This window comes from Phodopus roborovskii, unplaced genomic scaffold, assembly GCF_943737965.1.
Source record: "Phodopus roborovskii unplaced genomic scaffold, PHOROB, whole genome shotgun sequence".
NCBI lineage: Eukaryota > Metazoa > Chordata > Mammalia > Rodentia > Cricetidae > Phodopus > Phodopus roborovskii.
Window position 1 is genome coordinate 278,290 of NW_026126640.1, and position 11,206 is coordinate 289,495.

The window sequence follows — 11,206 nt, forward strand, 5'->3', positions numbered from 1 at the left end:
CCCATGGGTTAAGCAAAACTGGCCGGTAAGTCTTGGAAATCCTCAGGTCAAGAATTCTGCCAAGGGCAAGGTGCCTGATGAGCTAGTATTGCAGAGCATTATTCAATCCTTGTCAGCTCAAAAACTTTGCTGGTGCATCTGAGGCAGTTGAGGACTCAGCAGTCTGAAGGCAGAAAGGCTTGAAGCCAGAATCTGATATACTGCCCAGGGAGGGCAGTACCAGTACTTTAACTCACTAGTGGGAAGTACACCAAACCCTAAGGAAACAAGTTACAATGATAAAGGGTACCTTAGTGAATTGTAGCCGGTGTGAGATGGTCTTTCCAGCAAATGGGTGAATGCAAGTGGACTGCTGCTTCAGAATCAGGGTCCCCGAGTGCCTCTGGCTGGCTATCTGCTAGCAGATGGCCACTGAGTCATCGAGGAGTGCCTGACCAAGTTCTGTGGCACGAATATGTTGTTCTCTTGCTGCAGCTATCACCAATGAAACACAAACATGAGACTCAGTTCACCCACGTGGTGGAGTTTATTGGTGGAGAAAAGAGAAAGGGGTGGTGGTGGCCACCTGAAAGCAGGAGAGAGAGTTAGTGGGGGTGTGCAGCACTTGCTTTCAAAGGGAAACTTGCGCATGCATAACTGAGTCCCGTATTTAGCCCCTGTATGAGTGAAGTAGCTATGACATGACAGACACAATGTAAACAATTTTCACTGGTAAAAAATCTAAAAGGAATTTATTTTTTTCTTTTGGTTTTTCCAGACAGGGTTTCTCTGTATTGTTTTTGGATATGTCCTGGAACAGCTAGTAGCTCTGTAGACCAGGCTGGCCTCGAACTCACAGAGATCCACCTGCCTCTGCCTCCCAAATGCTGGGAGTAAAGGTGTGTGCCACCAACCCCTGTCTGTGAAAGAAATCTCTTAATGCAAGGCTTGAAGTGTAGGAGGACAATAAGGACACTTTAGTGTTTTATTTATCATTTAGGGGGATAAATAAAAACATGTTTGTTACAGGGGTCTTTTGTTTGCTTTTCAAGACAGGGTTTCTCTGTGATTCCCAAACTGTCCTGGAGATCATTTTATAGACCAAGCTGGTCTCAAAAATCAAATAACTGCCTCTGCCTCCCAAGTGCTGGAACTAAAGGCTTGTGCCATCCCCTCCACAGTTAGTTAGTGTTCTTTATAACTTTTAATAGCTCAAATATTTTGTAAGTAACAAAGGAAATAATAGCATACAGGAAAGGTAGTAGTGCCTAATAATAATTATAAAAATAATCTGCAGAATAACTGATAATACTGCATCTGTTGGGCTAGCATGATAGCTCATGTTAAAAGCACTTCCTATTCTTCTAGAGGACTATAGTTCTATTTCTAGCTCCCAAACCTGCTGGCTTTCTACAGCTTCTAAAGATGACAATTTCTCATGATATCCAAGGTCACTTGCATATTCATGTACATATACACACATAATTTAAAATAAATAAACACACACATATATCTATGTATATCTACATCTATATCTAATTTTTGAAACAGGGTCTTTGTAACTGTGGCTGTCTTCCAACTCAGAGATCCACATGCCTCTGTCTCCTGAGTGCTGGGATTAAAGGCTTAAACCACCACAGCCAGGCTAAATTCTTTTTTTTAAGTGCATCTGCTTTCCTGTTGATAAAAAAGAAATCCCCAAATTGAGTAACTTCAGTAAAGCTCCAGAGTGCAATGGTTAAGTGTCTTTGGCTAGACTGCAGGTCACTGCCACACTTCCTCTGTGACACCTAGTTTAAAAACTTGGCCATCTGTGGGGCTGGGAGCTCAAGATTTAACAGCTTGTAACTCCAGGACTCAGGAGGCTAATGTAAGGAGATCGCCAGAGTTTGAGGGCAGTCTAGGCAAAATACTATGACTCTTCCTTAAAAAATATAAACAATAAAAAAAAAAACCAAACACAGGCAAGGTCCTCTTGTGCTACATAGGGATCTCAAGATGAGCATGCACTACATGAAATCTTGTGGAAGGAAGGAAGGAGCCGACAGACATACACAAAAACTACACACCAAAATATAACAAATCAAAACCTTATCATCTTTGATATCTACACTTAGTCAACAAAGCTTAGCAAGTAATAACCTAAAAGATTTTAAATATTTCAATTTTGGAAATATTTTCGGACTGTCAAAAAAGTTGCAAAGGCAACTTTAAACAGCATCGAAAGCAGATGTAAGATAAATCTCTAAAATGTTTGGAAAAAAATCAATCGCTAACCTTAATAATTATATAACAAGTATCATCCTTTCTTTACAAGTTCATTTTAAAATTGGGTAGTGGGGTACCTGTAACCATGATCCAGCAACTTCAGCTACCACAAAGGTTGAGACAGTAAAGCATGCTACCTTATAAACAGGAGTTCCCAGACCAGCCATGGTATCATCACAAGAACTAAAAAAAAATTAATACTTTTGGTAAGCAGTTTAGATGTCAGTCAGGCAAAGAGCCCAACCCCCACACCCTTCTTTTACTCGCAATTACATTTTGACAGAGGCTGATAAATAAGAGAAATATGTTCCACTACAGACATGTGAACTTCATAAATCCATTTTACAGCTTTCTTCCAATGCTTAAATTCAGTGATGTCTATTCGGTTATTGGCTACTAAGCTATTGCATCTATAATAAAGAAAATTAGGGATTAATCTTTCCAAGGTGTAAATAATCCCAAGTCAAAGGCTAAAGTGCATTCAAAATAGGTGACAGCAGTCACTGCTGTGGCAGAAGAGGCTGCATACACTGTGTTACTCAAGAGGCAATCAGCTGGGTCTCCTATTGCTAACTGAGAGATATGAGCACTGAAACCATCATTGGATCCAGCTGCTCACTCCAAGATCAAGGAGGACTTTGATAAAGTGCATCAGCAGTGGCTGGGAGTGTGCTCCAGAAAGAACTGGTGGAAAAGAATTGGAGAGAGGAGGCACCATCAGAGTGGTTTGCTTTTTAGGGCAGGAGAGGTTGGGTGGCTGTAGAGGGAAGTGGGAAAATCATCAGAAACCACAACACAAGGGGAATACATTTCCCAGAGCTGAAGGGCTGGTCTCTTTTGAATGGAATGAAATGGAGAGGTCAAGGAGTCCAGGGAGCAACAGGAATTATGTGCTGTGTGTGTGTGTGTGTGTGTGTGTGTGTGTGTGTGTGTGTGTGTGTGTGTATCCCCACTCATTTCATCATCTCATTTCAATCCAGCAGGAGAGATGGCTCTGGGTAGGGGTGAGGGGAAATAAAGAATTGTTTGGGGGCAGGTGCAACTGGAGGCATTTGGGATTTATTGCCTATGTCTACTGATCTTCAGCTGTGCATGGGAACCTTAGGTGAACTCATGTTCTCACAGCTGAATTCCCAGCACCACCTTGCAGTGCAACCAGGCTTTACAGGGGTGAATGCTGGGACCTGTAGTTCAGAGCCTCCCTGCCTGTGTGCACGACCAGGGCTGTGGCTTGCAGTGCCTTTTGCGCCTGTGCAGCAGAGGTCAGTGTGGTGGGGGGAGGTGGGTCCTGAGAGCAGTCAGGCACCACACGCCCTTTCCCCTTTCCTGCCTGCCCAGCTCCTTGCTTGTCCTGGCCCTGCCTTCCTGTCCTCCCCATACCACAGCTGCAGAGATGATGAGCAGGTACTTAAAGTGACTACAGTCTCCCTATTATGTTTAAAAATCCCGGTTAGTGGAATAGTGTAGGAAACCCATGGTTTGTGATGCAGCAATTTAATTAGACTGAATTAATGAATCCATGTTTAATCTGAGCAAAGTATTCCTGTGTGACCCAATGAGAACAGGAAACTAGGAATCAGGTGTATTCAGAAGTGGGTGCTTTAAGCGCCTCTGGAGGTGGAGCCTCAAATGGCGGGCTTTTTAAGGGTGGAGCCTGGATTGAGGTGAATCCAGGGTAGGGCCTGTAGCTCCTTCTCACCTGGTCCTGTCTCTCAGGCTTCACTAGCCAATCAGCTCCCCTATCTGACCCGCCAGTCAGATGGGAGGGTTCTTCCGGTAGCCAGGATTTCACCTCAGTGCTTCACCTGAGGAAGTCAGGTGAACTTGTGCCTTTGCTTCTGTGGAGATCCCTGGTCAGCTCAGCAGCCTCACCAAGCTGAGTGAGGGGATTCTCTTCACAGAGGAGGAGCGGTGGTCTTAGGTCAGTGAGATTCTGCCCTTCACAGAGGAGGAGCGGTGGACTGAGGTGACAGAGTGGCCGCTGCCCCCATGTGGGGAGGATGGCTGGCTATAGTGAGGACTGCTGTCTCCATGCTTGGCGGCGTGTCCAGTCACAGTGACTGCGGGGCTGCTGTCCCCATGTGGGGATTGAGTGGCTGCTCATGGTGAGTGTGGGCGCTGTCCCCAGAATTGTTGGAGTGTCCGGCTGAGGCTCATAAGCCAGTGTGTTTGGTTCTCCCTTGGCTGGGTGGGAGCCGCTCACCACATTCCTTTCTGGCCCTGCCTTGTCCAGCATGGTTCTGTGTAGCTCAGTGTTGCCTGGATGGAAGCGTCTGAGTAACTTCACCCCCGGGGCTGTGTGTATACAGAGGTTTGGCAGCGTAACTGTTTTTTAGAAGTATCCAAGCGTGGCATTTTGTTTGTGCTTTAAAGGTGGCATATGTCTTCACTTGAGAGGCAGAGGCAGGTGGATATCTGTGACTTTGATCCAGTTCTAGGTCAGGCTCCAAAGCTACACAGAGAAACCCTCAAAAAATCAAAATACCAAGAACAAAACAAAACAAAAACAAACGAAAAGTTGCCTGAAGGTCAGAGTGTGGAGCTAGGGAGTAGTTATCTGAAGATAAAGCTGTGGTGGTGCACACCTTTAATCCCAACTCTTGGGAGGCAGAAGCAGGTGGATATTTGTGAGTTCAAGGCCACTCTGAGCTACACTAGATTGATCCAGTCTAAAAGAGAGACTAAGACAGATGGTGGTGGCTCAAACCTTTATCCCAGTACCTTGGTAGTGGAGACAGTAGTAATATTGCTGGGCAGAGAGAAAATTAAAGGTGTGAGGAGACAGAAGCTCATTGTGTTCATTCTGAAGATTCACAGGGAAAGGATCACCTCTTTGATTTGAGGGTTCAGTAGAGGTTAGAACTAGGGGCTGGCTGCTCAGCTTCTCTGATCTTTCACTATTAACTCCTATATCTTACTCCAGGTTTTTATTATTAAGACCAATTAGAATTAGCACAACAATCTCCTGTGTAGAGTATTGTGCCATAGCTAACCTGTAATGTAGAGGAGTAGAATTGATGGTATAAGTAAGGATTTACCACTTCTTAGGAGACATTAAGTCACACAAAGTAGAATTTAGGTGAGAGGGTTGTATCTCAAATAACCCAGTGATAAGCATGGTTACCACACCTGCTAGAGATTAGTGTGATAAGATGTAAATGTTTGTTCACCAGGATTAATCTGCCTTTATATTCCCATAACAAGAGACAACACTGACTTAAAAACACCCATAAAGTCCACCTCCCCATCAAAGGCCTCTAACATGTTGTTCAATGGGACATTGCAGGTTCACAACCAACATTAAGTCCTGGTGTGCCATAAAGATATATTAATTCTAGAACAGTGGCTTCTCCAATCTTTTTAAAACATGGTTTTGAGAAAATGTCTCATATTGAGGTGGACTTGAACCCTGTCTTTAGTCCCACAGTGCATTGTCCTTGTTATCCTCCTTACTAAACACCCTAAGTTCTTGCATTACAGGTCTGGAGAACCACAGAGTTCTACAACTTCCATTTTGGAGTCAAATAGTCCATTGCAATAACAGCAAAAGAATTTGTGTGTGGAGCCTGGCTTCTTCTTTCAGACCATAAGAGGAGGAACAGTGTGCTTGGTACACTGCAGGGGAAACAGAGTAGACAATACAGTGTCCTGTGTACACTGCAGGTGGAAATGGGTAGATCTCAGACTGAAGTCTAAGGCAGTGAGCTGCAGAGGGGTTTCCATAAAGAATTGCCTGATAGAGCAGGTTGAGTGACTGTAATTTTCCTTCATGTATTAATTCCTTCCATGTTTATGAAGACAGACAGAATTGGTGGGTGGACAATTTAGGGAGGATAGCTTGAACTAGTAAAAATTCATTTTCCAATTAGCCAACTCTCCTATGCTGATATGTCCAATTTTGGTTGACACAGTTAGGTCAGCTCAGAGGTTTGAGACACAGGCCATTGGCTGTAACTCCATGTGACAGCTTACAGCACTCAGAAGCTAACATTGCACATGGGACAAAATCATACAATAACAGATTTTCCTATGTTGAACCATTCCTGTGTCTTTGGGATGAAGCCTACTTTGTGGATACTTTTTTTTTTTTTAAATTTAATTAATTTTATTTAATTTTTTTTTTTTGGCATGTGTTTTTAGATTTGGTTTGCCAATTTTCTTTCTTTCTTTTGTTTTTTAAAATCTGGTCTTGATTTAATTTTGATATGAGTTACCTACCAAGATAATTGTCCGTTTCTTCTAGATTTTCCAATTTTGTTGATTACAGGTTTTTTAAGTATGACCTAAAGATTGGCTGAATTTCCACAGTGTCTAATTAGGTCCCCCTTTTTATTTCTGACTTTGATAATTTGGATAGCTTGTTGATATCACTGATTCTTATTATTGTTCTTTGTTTATATTTTACTGATTTCAGCCTTGAGTTTGATTATTTCCTGTTGTCTACTCCTGGGTGAGTTTGCTTCTTTTTTTCCCTAGAGCTCTTAGGTATGCTGTTATGCTGTTAGGTTGTTAGTGTGAGACTAAGCACTTAGTGCTATGAACTTTCCACTTAGCATTGCTTTCATAGTGTCCCTTATGTTTGGATATGCTGTGGATGCATTTCATTGAATTTTAGTAAGTCTTTAATTTCTATCTTTATTTCTTCTTCAATCCAGTGGTAATTTAATTGATAGTTGTCCATTTTCCATGAGATTGTAGGCTTTCTGTACTTTGTGTCTATTTTGAACCCTAACTTTTACCCATGTTGATATTGTAAGGTTAATGGTGCAATTCTAATTTTTTTGTATCTGTTGAGAATTGTTTTGTGACCTAGTATGTGGTCAGTTTAAAGAAGGTTCCATGATGTACTGAGAAGAACATATGCTCTTTCATTTTTTTGGTGAAATGTTCTGTAGATATTTGTTAAGTCTGAGTCATAGCATCTATTATTTCTCTTATTTCTCGGTTAATTTTCTGTCTAGCAGACCTGTCCACTGGTGAGAGTTAGATGTTGAAGTTTCCCACTATTAATGTGTGGGTTTTGATTTGTAATTTAATATTTATTAATTTTTCTTTTAAAAATGTGGGTGCCCTTGTATTTGGGGCATAAATGTTAAGAATTGAGACTTCATATTGATGGATTTTTCATTTGAATATGAAATTTCTTCCATCTCTTTTGCTTAGTTTGTGTTTGAAGCATATTTTGTTAGATATTAAGATAGCTACACTGGCTTGCTTCTCAGGTCTATTTGTTTGGAAAATCTCTTTCTGACTTTATTTTGAGTTAATGTCTGTCTTTCAAGTTCATGTGAGTTTATTGTATGCTGGATGGATCTTGTTTTCATATCCATTCTTCTCACCTGTGTGTTTTTATTGGTGAATTGATATTAAGAGATTGATCATAAGCTACTGTTTTAATTCTTGCTGTTTTTGGTTTTGGTGGTGAAGGTGACATAGTGTGTGTGGTGGTAGTGTGTGTGTTTCTTTGTGTTTCCTTTGTGTTTTGTTGGTGTGAGATTATATATTGCCTGTGGTTTTGTTGGTACAGCTAACTTCTTTGGTTTGGAAGTTCTTCTAGTACTTTCTTTAGGGCTGGGTGTAGTAGAAGAGATTTTCTGGGTAAATTGGAATTAGGCTGGTTGTGGAAGATTAGAACAACGGAGATCTGGTTGGCTGGATTGGAGATGGAAGGAAGGGCAGAATAATAAAAATATCTTAGTGGGGGCCATTTTGGGGTTAGGGAGGAACCTGGTGCCAGGAAAATTCCCAGGTATCCATAAGGATTACTCCAGCTAAGACTTCCATCTCCTATAATCAGATTGGTGACTACCCTGCTTGTCATCAGAGAGCTTTTATTCAATAACTGATGAAAGCAGATGCTGAGATCCACAGCCAAGCTCTGGTTTGAGCTCTGTGAGTCCAGTTGAAGGCATGCAGGAGTCAGAGGAATCAAGGTCCCAACTGGGGAACCCACAGAGACAGCTGCCCTAAGGTCATGGAAGCTCCTGGACTCGGGACTGAGAGCTAGGGAGCCTTCATGTGTGTGATAATTGTGTAGCTTGGTCTGTTTGTGGGGGCTCTATGCAGTGGGATCAGGAACCATGCTGGTTTGGCTCCTCCAGCTTTGATGCAGGGGTAGGAGTTTCAACCTGCCTCAACTTGATGCCATGATTTGCTGACTCCCATGGGAGCCCTGCCCCTTTCTTTAAGGAGATGGAGAAAGAGTGGATGGTAGCTACATGGGAGGTGAAGGGGGGGGGAACAGGAGGAGAGGAGGTAGGGGAAACTGGTCAGCATGTAAAATAAATGAATCGATTTAATGAAAATTAAAGAACAAACTACAAATGCACCTAAGTTATAATACTGTGAGAGAGGTACCTCGGCAAGTGGGCCCAAACCATGGCAGGTGAGGGACAAACACTCCATGCATACATACAGTGCTTAGGGGAAGTATTATTGTGGGAAGGTTCCCTAGTCCTTGAGTCATACATAGTGCCAATGAGGACCACATATAAGAATTAACAATTTAACAGCAATTTCAACAACAAGAAAAGGAGAAAGCAGGAAAATAAATCGCAGGAATTAAAACATATAATTATTAATCAAAATGGTTCTAACAATATAGATCACAGGATATTTATATTTTCTCCAGGTTTTGTATGCACTGAGTTGAAAATACATTTACAAATAAAAGGAAATGTTATCACTTTCAAATAAAAATATTTAAAGAGGGTCATATTAGGTTTGTATCTGTAGTACTATAAGCTAGGACAATCATTGTAAAGCATCATCCTAACCTGGTCAGCATCAAGTAGGAGAATGTGGTTCTGTGGTTCTGGGCCATGTTAGAGGTGTTGTTTTTTTGTGTTGATTTTTTTATTTAGTGAAAAGAACTGAGAGTCCAGTAATCTTAATAATTAGCATCAGATATTTTTCTTAGGTTTTTTTTTTTTTTTAATGTTAACATTATTAACAGACAAATGAGAAATATAAAGCAACAGGGACTCTGTTGAATCTCTAGAGACATCCATGTCTGGTTTATGAGGAGCACACATAACACCCTCTGTTATGGCTAAAATGGTAATCAAATGGGGCCAAACCAAGGATCAGGAATACAATATTCCTGACCTGAGGTGTCGTCATGGAGATGAAACAATTCCTGAAGTTTCTTCTTTCAGAGTTTGCACAGATGTGTCTTTAAGATCATGCATAGTTGGTTTATTCCACATGGTGTCATTGTAGTCTTTTGTGGATGTTTATGCTAGGGTGTGAGTTCACATGGGTCTGTGTAAAAAAGACTCAGATACACTTTTAATAATGAATTTAGCCTTTCACAGCTGCAGGTGTCTCCAGCCTCATTGGACTGAAATGCTTTCTCTATGCCCTTGGTATTTTGTTGTTCTCAATATGTACAGTTTAATGAGTTGATTACCATATGCTCAGAACAACTTGAATGAGGCTTCCAAAAATATGATGCCAACTGCAAATTTTTGATTCATCAGGTACTAGAGTTTTCGCTGTTTTTTTGAACCAGTTAAAGGCATGAGCTAGTATATCCAGTTTACCCATCTTTATTACAGTTAGTAATTGTTCATGCAATGTCTCTGATGTGCACTGAGTACTATTGATCTGTTTGCTTCTCTATGTTTGTTAATAGGCATTTCAGGGTTAGTAAATGTTGTGTATATAATGTAAATCTTCTAATGCATAAAATAACCCATACTAGAGAGAAACCTTATGAATGTAATCAATGCGGTAAAGCCTTTTCACAAGAATCCTCCAATTTCATAATTGAACCTATACTAGAGAGAAGCCCTATGAATATAATCAACGTAGTAAAACCTATGTATATAAGTCTTCTAATGCATAAAACAACCCACACTATACAGAAACCTTATGAATGTAATCAATGTGATAAAGCCTATGCATATAATGTAAGTCTTCTAGTGCATAAAATAACCCATACTGGAGAGAAACTCTATGAATGAAATCTATGTGGGAAAACCTTTTCACAAGAGTCCTCCAAAATCTTAAAAGAACCCATACTCGAAAGAAGCCCTATGAACATAATCAATGTGGTAAAGCCATTTCACAGGACAGCCTCCAAAACAATACATGCATAAGAGAAAGAAATGCTGTGAATGAAGTTAATGTGGTAAAGCCTTTCACATCACAGTAATATTTTAATGCATAAGAGAACACATATTGGAGAGAAACTATGAAAGTAATGTGGTAAAATCTCTGGACATCATTGTAGTCTTAAATTATGAGAAAAAATTCATTGTAGAGAAACTAAATGTAGTCGGTGTGTTATGGTTTTCCACTTTGGTGTACTCTTTATACAAGAGTAAAACTTTTAGTGTTTTCTCATTCTGTTAAAGCACGCTCATATCACAAATAGTCTTTGAGTACCTGAAAAAAAACCTCCTACAGAAGAAAGTCTGGCTAAAAAGGATTTCATAAGATATTTTGCGAACACATTTTAGTTGCACAATAGTATTCTAGACAAAATAATCTGACAGTGTCAACAAATGCCGGTCTTTACTTTGTTTGCACTTGCAAACTCATGCACAAAGCCCTCCAAATTTAATCATAAAGTAACCCTTTTTGTTTTCTTCTTCAGTGACATGAAATAAATCATTTATAAACCCTTATGGATGTTAATTTGTGTGTTTTCTGTTGTGATAATGTCTACATCAACTCATGAAAGAGTTTATCCAGAGGGATAGAGGATCATCATGAAAGGGGCATGGCAACAGGTGTCAGACATGGCTGCTATAGGAGGATGCTAAGATCTCACATCCTCAACCTGCAGCATGAACCAGAGTGCGGGTACTGGAAATGGTGTGCCTATGTAAATAATGAAAGTATACTCCCAGTGACACTTTTCCTCCAGCATGGCTTCATTTCCTACATCGTCCTAGATGATATCACCAACTGTAAAGTATTGATTTCTCTGAGTTCAAGTCTATACTCTTGC